This window comes from Corylus avellana, chromosome 1, assembly GCF_965113065.1.
Source record: "Corylus avellana chromosome 1, dhCorAvel1.hap1.2, whole genome shotgun sequence".
In the NCBI taxonomy this organism is placed as follows: Eukaryota; Viridiplantae; Streptophyta; class Magnoliopsida; order Fagales; family Betulaceae; genus Corylus; species Corylus avellana.
The window spans coordinates 19,590,357-19,602,776 of NC_142490.1; positions in this window are offsets into that span (position 1 = coordinate 19,590,357).

The following is a 12,420-nucleotide window of genomic DNA, read 5'->3' on the forward strand; positions in this document are numbered from 1 at the left end:
TTTTTGACATGCAGATTTCTCAAAGGGCAGAATCTTGATGGTGTGCTTCCACCATCATTGGTGAAACTAACCTACCTCAAGGCAATGTAAGAAGAGCTTCCAATTATTTATCTTTCATCTTATTACCAAAAATTTAGGTTATAAGCTTCTATACTAACATCAAATTTTCTCTTGCTGATAATGATTTCAATAGGAACTACCTTAGTGGTACAATACCACAGCAATGGGCTTCTAAAAAGTTGGAAAATCTGTAAATGATTCTCTAAACTTTTGTGTCCAAGGTTAGCCAGTAAAATCTAACTACTGACCTAATATTGGAATGTATCAAGTGCAGGTCCATCAGTGCAAACAGCTTATCAGGGCCTATTGACTACTTGGGAAAGATTACCACTCTTTAATCTTTGTATGCTCTAGATCTCTATATTAAAATGATCACAAAGCTTCATTTGGTTTAGCCCTTTTGTAATCTTGAAGGACTGTATTTCAGGAGCATAGAGAGCAACCTGTTTCCTGGACCTGTTCCCATTGAGCTTGGGAACTTGGTGGACTTGGAGAGACTATTAATGTTTCTTTCTTCCAAATAACATTTCTAAATTCTCAATGATTTTGTTTGGTAAGCTTAATGTTTTTATTTTAGTGAATTTTGAAAGCATAAGGACTTAGAATTGTGAATGGTCTTTATCAAGAACTAAGTTGATGAATTCCCTATTAGACTATCTACAAAATATACAGGTCTAGAGGAATATCAATTAAAATTGGACTAGCCTATGAGGCAAAAAATATTTGTTGGCATAGCTAGAGGTCTGACTTTCTTGGATGAGGAATCATTACTACGAATTGTTCATAAAGACATCAAAATTAAACTACCAATGTTCTTCTGGATAGGGACCTTAACTCAAAGATTTTTGACTTTAGTTTGGCCAAGCTTGATGAAGAAGAAAACACCCATATTAGCACACGAGTTGCTGGAACAATGTAAGTACCTTTTCCCTCTTTCCTTGAACATGGAGTCTATACTTCATTTTCTTTTGTGGTTCTATTCTTCAATATGGAGCTGCCTTTGCTTTTCTTTTGGCCTCCCATAGATTAAGTACTATAGACATCCCAGATTAAGTATTTTGTAGGAGTTTATATGTTAATAGTATTTTGGTTGAAAAAGTGTTTTGATGTAGATGACATAAAAATAAAAGTAATGTTAACATAAAAATGTACTATTAACCTTGAGAGAAAAGATGGAATCACAAGCTTTCTGGGTAAAGTTCATTTTCTTGTGCTTCTTGAAGACCCAACAAAAGTTTTTAACATAATATCCAGGAAGGAGCAAAACAAAACAATCGGCTCAAATTCTCGTAAAATGAAAATTCCAGGATGTTTCCAACTTGCAAGTTGCACAATTAATCAAATATTCTTCTTCCTTGCCGGCGATAATTTTCTGTATCTTTGACAGAGTGAAATTACCTCTCAATTCTAGGAGTCTTATTGATTGCATAATTGCATGCTGAATGCAAATTATCTAAGTCATAATTTAATCTTTATTTGCAGAGGGTATATGGCGTAAGAATATGCACAATGGGGATATTTAACTTATAAAGCAGATGTCTATAGTTTTGGGATTGTTGCTCCGGAAATTATCGTTGAGAAGAGCAACATGAAATATCGACCAAATGTGAATTGTGTATGCCTTCTAGATTGGGTAAGATTGATCTTTTTTCTTTTAATATATATGCTACCATAAATAACGTTTGACGGCCTAGCTGCTTCTTTGTCCCTTTCCACCACTCAACTTGGTCATCCTGATTTGTTACTCTAGCCTCAAGTAGCAAAATAAACTAACATATGTTGAAATTGTTTGACTCGTTCACTTCACACTTGAGTTCAACTTATAGACCTTTTTTTTTCTTTTTTTTCCTAAGCGAGTATGGCTGCTTATTCTCTCTTGTTGATTTGCTACTTTTCATTTCCAAGTTTGAAGCGACATGAGTTTGAAGGGGTTTAGTGCCTTAAGAGACAAGTTTGAACAACTCCAACCAGTGCCAATGAGCCAAAGTGGAGAAGATAGCCTTATTCATTCATCAGAAGCGACATGAGTTCGATCTTCTTCTACATTTGCCTAGGATCTTTATCGAGTTAATCTTGATTCTCAGTAATTTCAGCACACTATTGCCCCCAACCATACTAAATGCCTTTTCTAATTAATAAAGTTACATTTGCTTTACCAACTCCAATATCAGTTGGATTGGTATGATGTCTTTCATTCTCAACTTCTTGACAATTTATATGTCTAGAACTACCATTAAAGGATAATGGTAGAATGAACCGAGCTTGACTAGTTCTGGCTACAAGTAAATCTACAACATAGTTTGTGTTAGAGTATATCTTAGAGTTCAAGAATAATAGTCACAGTATAAGACTATTACTGACTTACAATTGAAGAATATCATTGAGTCACACTTGAATACTATCAATGTAGTCATTGGTGAATAGTTAAAGATTATCACCAAGCTAACCTGGCTAGAGTAGAATGTAAGAATGCTATATATATTAAATGCTAATTAACAATAAAACTAGCAGCGGAAATAATTTAATATATAAGTACCTCCGGCCATTACTTTGCTCAAGCAGCTTGAAGAACAACTTCACAGCAACCAAACTAGAAAACAAAAATTATTGAGAGGTTCTTCTGACCTATGCCTACCAGTGAGTGCCAATTGATAGAATACACATGCCTTATTTATAGGTAGGTCATGAACCCTCAATTAGAGCTGTTATCTTAATTATTCCTCCCATCAATGAATAAAAATTAAATAAATACATCTAATTGATTCCACAAATGAAATCAGTAATGAAATCAAATACTTGTTCCACAAGAATTAAATTAGCAATTCAATTCAGAATATTTGATTGAAATCAATAAGCTTTAATTGGAATAAACTACTAAACACCGTATATTTTATAATTACAATAATATATGTGACATAAGGGAGATACTTTAAATAGAATTTCTTATATAGAAGTCTATTTGTATTCAACATGATTCTCTTATAAATAGGAGCATATTATATTGTAAATATTACTCAGTGAAATAAGAGCTTAATGCAGCCTTAGGACATAATCTTGTGGATGTAGGTCATAGACCGAACCACGTATATCTCAGTGTCATCTCTATCTTATTATTCCGCTTTATTATTTCCGCATTATGAATTCTTTCAGTTTGAATTCGTATGATGTCTTCCCTTGAGTCATCCATTAGACAATGCACGCCTTTTTTCTTAGGCTCTATTTGTTTCGGCATAAAATGATTTCCTTAGGCTTAAACTTTAATATATTCATAATAGAAGTATCATACAAAGATAAGAACATAAGTTGCCTCCCAATAGGATTTTAACCTATTCTAAAAGTTGGTAAAGACTTTTTGTCCTATCCGTTAGACAATTATAGACACTTTTTTTTTTTTTTTTTCATAGTTTGATTTTCATATTTTTTTCATTCAAAGAACAAAAATATTGTGGCCCACTAGATAATTGGTCCATGCACGTATCCCTCTTTTTTGTTGGCAATTGTTGGACGCAAATAAGTAGTTTATTTCTTCAATCAGAAGATTGTTTGTTTACTTTACTTTCTAGCGTCTCCTGGGGGCCGACACACAGAAATATCATAGAAGGAATCCCTTCATGCATGTCAATTTGCATCATAAACAAACATATCTGATAGCTCGTGTTATGGAAAATTAGGCACTTGAAAGGTCTGAGAAAGCAAAATAAAGACAAAAGGAAATGCTTTACCTCTAGATGTCATGTCACACACAGTACAAAGTTGTTCAACTTTACTTGCAGCGTCTCACCAAAACGCCGGTCACATCTACTTATCTTTCTAAATGCATTAATTAGGTTGTAATTATAACTTTCTAAAATTGTTTTTAAAGTATAATATCTTCTATTAAATAATTAATGTATGATTCATAGTTTGTTTAGGTGTGTGTTTGAGGAGTTTAAAAATGTGCTTAACACTTAAAAAATTTGTTTAAAAAAAATTAATTGGTAAAAAAATTAAAAACGTATCAAGTGCAGGTCCATCAGTGCAAACAACTTATCAGGGCCTATTGACTACTTGGGAAAGATTACCACTCTTAAATCTCTGTATGCTTTAGATCTATATATTAAAATGATCACAAAGTTTCATTTGGTTTAGCCCTTTTGTAATCTTGAAGGACTGTATTTCAGGACCATAGAGAGCAACCTATTTTCTGGACCTGTTCACCCTGAGCTTGGGAACTTGGTGGACTTGGAGAGACTGTTAGTATTTCTTTCTTCCAAATAACATTTCTAAATTCTCAATGATTTTAGTAATAATTTAACATTAGAATTAGTCGAACCGGTCTTAAGTTCTCATCTGGTGACTGCAGCATTCTGAATGCTAACAATCTCACGGGAAGTTGCCTGCCACTCTCACTAATCTAACCAAATTACAAGAACTGTAAGTGGTAATAACCTTTTCCTTTGCTTTATTAGCAATAACTTTAGATTTTTTCTTGAAAAAATTTCAGCTTTTTATTTCACTCAATCTTGTTTCCATTTGGCCCATATGCAGCAGGATTAGCAGTAACAACTTCAGTGGAAGAATGCCTGACTTCTTTCGAAGCTGGAAACAACTTCAGGAATTGTATGTGACTTTTACTTCAATGCTATGTAAATCTCTTCTACCTGAAATTTTCAGGTGTAATTCGAATCCATTGGAATTGTGTTCTTAACAGAGAGATCCAAGCTAGTGGTTTTCAGGGGCCTATTCCTACTAGCATTTCTGTCTTGAGTAATTTGACCGAGCTGTGAGTTCTGCTTTCTAATTTAACATTTTCGAGTGCATAATCTCTATGATACATTCATGTGATTTTTAAACTAATAAAATGTGTTGCTGAAGGCGATAACAGTTCTTGATTGATGATGCAATTCTATGCAGAAGGATTAGTGACTTACTAGGAGAGGGTTCATCTTTTCCGCCATTACAAAACATGAGAAGCCTGGAAAGATTGTAAGGCATTTTTATGTTGTAAAATGCTCTGCAATTGGAATAATGCACCTCTTGTAGCAACACTTACATGAAGTTTGTTTATGGTTCAGGATGTTGAGGAGTTGTAATATCTCTGGACCAATCCCTCCATATATCTCAGAAATGGCAAAGCTAAGTAGATTGTAATTCTTCTGTCTATTATTTCTCTACTTTTCAGTGCAGTGCATGGAGATTATGACTTGTATAATAATATTTACATTGAAATGTATGGACTTATCCTTCCATTGGAGCTTCTTGCAATTTGCTAATATTTGGCATTCATAGAAGTTGGAGACCTTTTAATGTTAGCTTGACAGAATAGAATGTAGTATTAGGTGTTAGCAATTCAAGAGATAGGATGGTACCTGCTTTATAATGAATGTGACTTTCAATGCCAAGACAGAATGTTAGCCAAGTACACATATAGATTAGTAAGATAATGAAATTGCATTGGTTTGGAACTCCTGCACATCTCATTAGTTTGGTATGACATGAAAGCCTGTTGCATTTTCAAAAGTTTGCTTGATAACTGAGAGTTTTAGTACATAAACCACACAATACATAAAAGTGACAAGTCGATCTAGAATTTTATTTAGGAAAGGCAAGTAACTTAAGAATGGGAGAGGTCATATGAGAAATAAGTCAATATTTGGATGTCTAATATTCATAATACCGTGATAATGAGATGAATCAAGGTCATTCTAAAAGAATAAAGGTTGAGACTAGTCATTTAGGTATATCTTACACATAGATATTTGTTTCGGAGTGTGTTTCATGAGACAAATTCTAGCTGCTTAAGCCCATTTCTTCAGCCACCATATCTAGAAATACCATTTGTGTGATTCTCAGTTGGGTTATTCTGTGCAGCTATGTATTCATCAGATACACACTAGGTACTCATTGGATTATTAGTAGAAAATAAAATAAATTTACACCAAGAGTGTTAAAGTATTGATTAACTAATTAAATTTACTTCTTTCTATTATCTTAAACATTTTGGGACAATTAATGATTTAACATAAATTTCCCCACAAAACACTCTCATTTGGGAAACACACATATCTCTTGTCTCTACCATGTTCACTCGAAAACTTATTTATAATTTTTTGTTCTTAGACCTCTGTTTTTCTTTCTTTCTTTTGCAGAGATCTCAGCTTCAACAGATTGGAAGGAAAAATTCCAGATTTCGAAGTTCTAACAAAATTGGACACCATGTAAGAAATCTAAATTCTTGAGGAAGGCTAACTTACAGCCTGATGCCTAGGGGCCTCGTTAGTTTGTGTTAAGCTTGACATTGATTTACTCCCTAAAACAATTCAAAGGTTTTTTGTCCTCTTTTGTTTTTCAGTTTTTGCATAGATGACCCTAGCTAATAGCTTAAGCTTTTGGTACACAATTCTTTTAACTTATTTTGCCATACAAGAACTACAATTCAATATAAGTTTTCTATAAGAAAATTTAGTGCAGCAGCAAGTTTAGATACTAAATAATTTGAACCAGAATCACTAGAATGCAAGTAGCACATATTCACACAATCATCACCTTTAGGATTGTAGCTTAACAAAGAGATGAGGCAAAAGTTTTAACCCTCGTCGATCCACTTGGAATGGACTACTATGATAACAAGTCATGTCTGAAGGCTTCATACATATGGAATCAGCTCATGGAAGCTTAGAATTTAAATATTTTTTTTCTGTATGAACATTTCAAATAGTAACAATCTGAACATTTCTAACGGCAATGTGATTTTTGTTGATAACTGGATAGATATCTGACGGGCAACTTGATCAATGGGCCTATTCCAGAATGGATCAAGAGCAGAGATAGCCGCTAGTTAGTTTTCTATCCTAATTTCTACATCATTTTTGCATGAGATTTCCATTCATTTATGTATTACACTTATTTTAGGCTGCAGAAGCATATTCATTAAGTTGTTAACATTTATATATCTAGATAAGTACACATGAAATCCTACTGTGTGGCCAGTGCTTCATCAGATGACCTCACTGGTTATCAGGTGTGGGGAACATTCTAGCATTTTGCTTCCATCTTCCTCCATGTGTTGTCACCTAGAAAGAGCTTCAATTTTTCATTCCATTGTTTGATGTTTGTTTTTATAGCTTGCAAGCTAACCCCATACTAGTGTTTGTTTAGCTTTTACAAATCCAGTGTGAAGTGTTGCAAATGTTGTAATATTGTAATTAGATCACAATGTTGTTTTAGAGTACTCCTAATATAAGGCTGGCCTTTCTCAGAACATCCATAAAGATGGTATTTTACTGTATTGTTTCATTGTTTAGCTAATTATGGTAAGAAAGCCTAAAGATCTTGTGTCAATGGGTGGTTAGTAAGGTACTAACTTTGTATAGAGTTCTCTGAGTTATGAAACTCTTTTTGTTAAAAAATCAATCTAAATTAGATCAACTTAAATATGAACATCAAATGTAACAATATGGTTGGTTCAATACATTTTTCTATGGGGTGGGATTAGAAAGACTAAAAGAAATTATGCTTTTGTGCAGCCAAATAGACATATCTTATAACAATTTTTCCACGAGCTCTGCACCAAATACTTGTCCAGACAACCTGTAAGAATTTTTCCCCCCCTTAACAGAAACCTACTTGAGGATTACAACTTTGATTTCTTCATCTACTTGTAATCTTTATCTGTGGAACTAACTTGTTTGTAATTCAACAGAAATTTGTTCAGAAGCTTTTCTGGATCGGACAACTCGTAAGCATCTCTTTTGTTAAACTTCTAAGAAAAAGGAGCCTTTATATATATATATATATATATATATTTCAATTTTGTTATCCTAACTCATCTTCTTTGTGCTACATTTTAATCTAGAATAATTATAGAGTGTCTGAAGAATAATACATGTTCAAAAGGTACATCCATTGAACTAATACATAATTTATATTGCTTCAATTTTTTTTATCAAAAGAAGAAGAAGAAGAAGAAGAAGAAGAAATTGGTTAATCTTTCAGGGTGCATAACAACAAGATTAAACTATCAAACATAATTGAATATCTCTTCAATCATGTTTGGTTGCATCTAATTACCTTGTAATGATACTATCCAGATCAGTACTCATTGCATATAAATTGTGGTGGAAGGGCAACCACAATTGGAGACATCAAGTATGAAGAAGATTTAGACCCGGGAGGTAAAGCAAAATTTGTTCGCATGAAAGATGATACTTGGGGCTTTAGTAGCACTGGATTTTTCTGGGATGCTGCCGGTACCTCAAAAGACTACATAGCAGAAAATGTATCCAGGCTCGAAATGAACGACTACCTATTATACATGAATGCACGTCTCTCTCCTCATTCTCTAACATATTATGCGCGCTGCTTGGCAAATGGAAACTATACTGTGAAACTTCGTTTTGCTGAGATAATACTCTGAAACAACAGATTTTTTTCCAGTGTCGGAAGATGGATGTTTGATGTTTATATACAGGTACAGGTAGTAAATCAGATTGTTTTTCTTCTCTGTATGCTATAGAAGATAATTTAACTGAATTACTTCGTTACAGAATGAATTGGTGTTGAAGGATTTTAATATTGAAAAGGAAGCACATTGAGTTGACAGAGCAGTCATTAGGAATTTTACAGCAGTTGTTCAGAATAAAACTTTGGAGGTTCGCTTTTATTGGGCCAGTAAAGGGACACAAGATATCCCAAAGAGAGGAACATATGGTCCTCTTATATTAGCTATCACCAGAGACTCTGGTGAGTAACATAGGTTATCACCATAGACTCTGGTGAGTAACATAGGTTATATTAGCTATCACCATAGACTCTGGTGAGTAAAATAAAAGATGTTTACTATAGAGCGGATGCAAAATAAAATACTTGAAAGAAAGTTAATGTGCAGCCTGGTGGAAGACTTGTCCAGATTTTTGTGTTATAGTTTTCTTTTGTTTTTCTTTATTAGTTAATCCATGTCTTGAACCATCGAGACTTATTGTCTCTTACACTAGATCTTATGCTACTATAGACAAGAAAAAAAAAATGCAGTCCTACAATCACTGTTGTTTGCTACCTTTTTCTGCAGATTTCGAGCCTCCCAATGACAGAAAAAATAAGATATTCATTGGGGTTGGAACTGTAGTTTTTGTGTCAAGCCTTGTTTTCATGATTTTAGGAATTCTTCAGTGGAAAGGCTATTTAGGAGGGAGGACATCAAGGGAACAAGGTAATTTAGTTTAGACGTATTACGTAGTCAGAACACCCAAGCAGTCTTGTAATGTTTTAAGATGCAGTCCAACATGTTAACCTCGTTCCTTTTGCAGAGCTGAAAGGATTAGATCTTCAAACTGGTTTTTTTTACCTTCAGACAAATTAAAGTTGCCACAAACAATTTTGATGCTGCAAACAAGCTTGGGGAAGGTGGCTTTGGAGCTGTATACAAGGTAATCTACTATTCCATCATTGTCTTCTATCTTTGTGTGAAAGCATTATATATATATAATTTCAGCAGTCAGCTCCCTATCTGGTTCAACAGATGGTGGCAAGGTCACGGGATGATTCCCGAGATTTTACCTCCAGAACTTACAGATGCACTACAGCAGTTCTCTACAGCTTACAGAGTTAATGAAGCAGAAAGTCAATTTCCTTCTTTGCTCCATATGGCAAAGAAATATAAAATCCCATGGCTCTTCAAGTGGGATTATGTCATTAATTAAGGAATTTGCAGAAGAAACAGATATGTCCGCTGGTGGGACAAATACAACATTCACAAAATCCTTTCATCAATACAGAGAGAATTTCCTTCATTCACCACTCAAAGCCAATTCTTGGCAAGCAAATCACATCTACAGACAAAAATTGCAGCAGCCATGGCCCAGGTCCAATGTAAAGAAGACCTCAAGGACCTTTGCAGAAGCCTTCTCCTTAAAGCAGAAGGCATTGAAAGTTTGTTTAAAATTTCTTGTTCAAATAAACCATAAATATTCCATTCATAATCCTATCAGTTGAGACTGAGAATTGGTTAAAAACATTTCGTTCTTCATATTGAATATCTAGTGGTGTAGGTCTAGAGTACCAAGTGAGGGCGTTAGGTGTTGGTCTAATCATTCTATTTACTTGAAATTCGCCGAATTGTTGTTCAATTTGTTGTATTTCTTGATCTGTAGTTTGTTCAGATTCTGAACTTTGTGTTTCACTTGTTTCAGATATGATTATTTGTTTGTTTTTTCTAATGACTTGGACAGTTCTAGATGGGGTGGCTTCAGTTTTGACATTTTCAAGGGTTTTTAGCGCGTCATTCTTGACATTTTCAAGTTGTTTTAGCATATTATTGACCTTTTCAAGGCAGGTTTCGTCTTTATCCTTTAAGTATAACGTTTTGGGTTGTGAAATTTTTAAGAGGGGTTGTTCGTAATGAGGTTTTTTCTTTTCAGTTTGAGTTTTAGTTGGGGGTGTAAATCTGTTTTCTATTCGGTCTAATTGTTTTCCTATGGTTTTGAGGCTTTGGTTTGTGTAATTGTTTTGTTCCATAATTTTTTTATGTTTTCGTCATCTTTGGAAGTTTTAAAAGGGGAGGCTAAAATTTTTGATCCTTTAAAGTTTACAAAAATCGGTTCTTTAGGAGGATGATTTGCTTCTATTATTGTTTTATCTTCTTTTTCCCATTGGGTTAACATGTTTAATTTTTTATTTTCATAAATTTCTATAAAGTCAAAGAATTTTATATGTAACTTATATTCATTCATAAATTTTTTCCATTCTGCAAAGATTTTTATTTTTTGTTCTTTCATATATTTTAACTTATATTTTTCTCTTTTTCTGTATTCCTATTCAGCACTATTCATCTGACAGAACACTGTTCATTCAGCACTATTCACCCGACAGAACACTGTTCATCTACAGTATTCAACTTTTAATTTTCTATTTAACGCTCCTTCAACTCTTGTAAAAATAGATCTGATTCTTCCAAACTAAACTCTCTTTTCTTTTCTCCCTCTCTGATCATCTGTGATATCTCACAAAATGTATGTCAGAGTTTCATCTATGTACAACAGAATGTTTTGTTCAATGAAAGCTTCTTCAAGCTAATTTTACAGCATCATATTTTCGTAAGTCTTTATTTTCATGTATCTTATTTTCATTATGTATATTCTGGAATTTGTGATTCCAATTGAAGTATCTTCAACATTTCATATTCATCTTCATAATTATATCTTTGTGTATCCATCTAGATATGCTGTTCATATTTTACCTAGATTCTTTCAAGCAGTCTCTGTTTAAATCACTATGTCTTTAATTCTTCCGCTTATGTCAACTCGTTTTGCAAGTCCCCTCTTGGTATCAGAGCCCAGAGTAGATCTGTTAAGTATATTTTCAGATGTTATCTTTAGCAAAATCTTTAAGTTCTATGGGATGTACGATTTGTGCCGTCAGCGCAATTAGGCCGGGTAGGCTTGTAAGTCGGAAGGACACACAGTAGGACACACAAATAGCTATTCTAGAACACTTAAAGACCAATTAAAGAGAAGCATTTGGAAGTAGAAAGTCTTCAATTTTGTTGTCTTGTCCTTAACAAATATTGTGAATTATGTCTAGATTGTTTAGATCCACATCTTCTACGAGCTCTAGATCTAGTTTACCTTCTTTACCTGATATAGTTAATGAAGAAGAATTTAACATCCCTGAAGCAAATATAGATTCACATGATTGGAATATACCCAAGGTCCCAACCAAAGAAATTTATAAATCAAGTTTTTCACCCTTGTCTTTTAGCAATGATTACAGCGTTAAAACAGGTGAACAAGTCTATGCTTTAAATAAACATCATGACACATGTCAATTACTTTCTAAAGAAGTAATTAAAAAACTTAGAGAAAAGAAAATGAATTTCCTTCATGTAGGATTAATCCAAGTTGCAGTAAAACCCCTAGTCCGTCTAGGAATTAATGCCTATGTACTTTTGTGTTTAAGAGATGCAAGACATAAAGATTACAGCACTAGCATGTTAGGAGTCATTGAATCTAGTCTTCATAAAGGACCAATTCATTTTAATTGTTTCCCTAACTTTACCTTAAGTTTAAATGATTCACATACCTTAAAAGCTTTAACTTTGAACATTAAAACAACAGGTTATGATATGTTAGAAGGAAGCCAACCTTTAGCATTAATTTACAGATTTTATTATAAATCAATGAAAACAGATCTTAATGTGTATGCTCTTGTTAAAAGTCCCAAAGATAAAACTTTACTTATACAGACACACTCTTGTGATGCAAATGTCAGAGTACCAAAATCAGTAGTATGGTCTGAAGTAGAACTTCCAACAGAATGGCTATTAGAAAATGAAAATATTCCAACAAAAACAGAAAATATAGCATTTGATCTAAATTACTTACAACA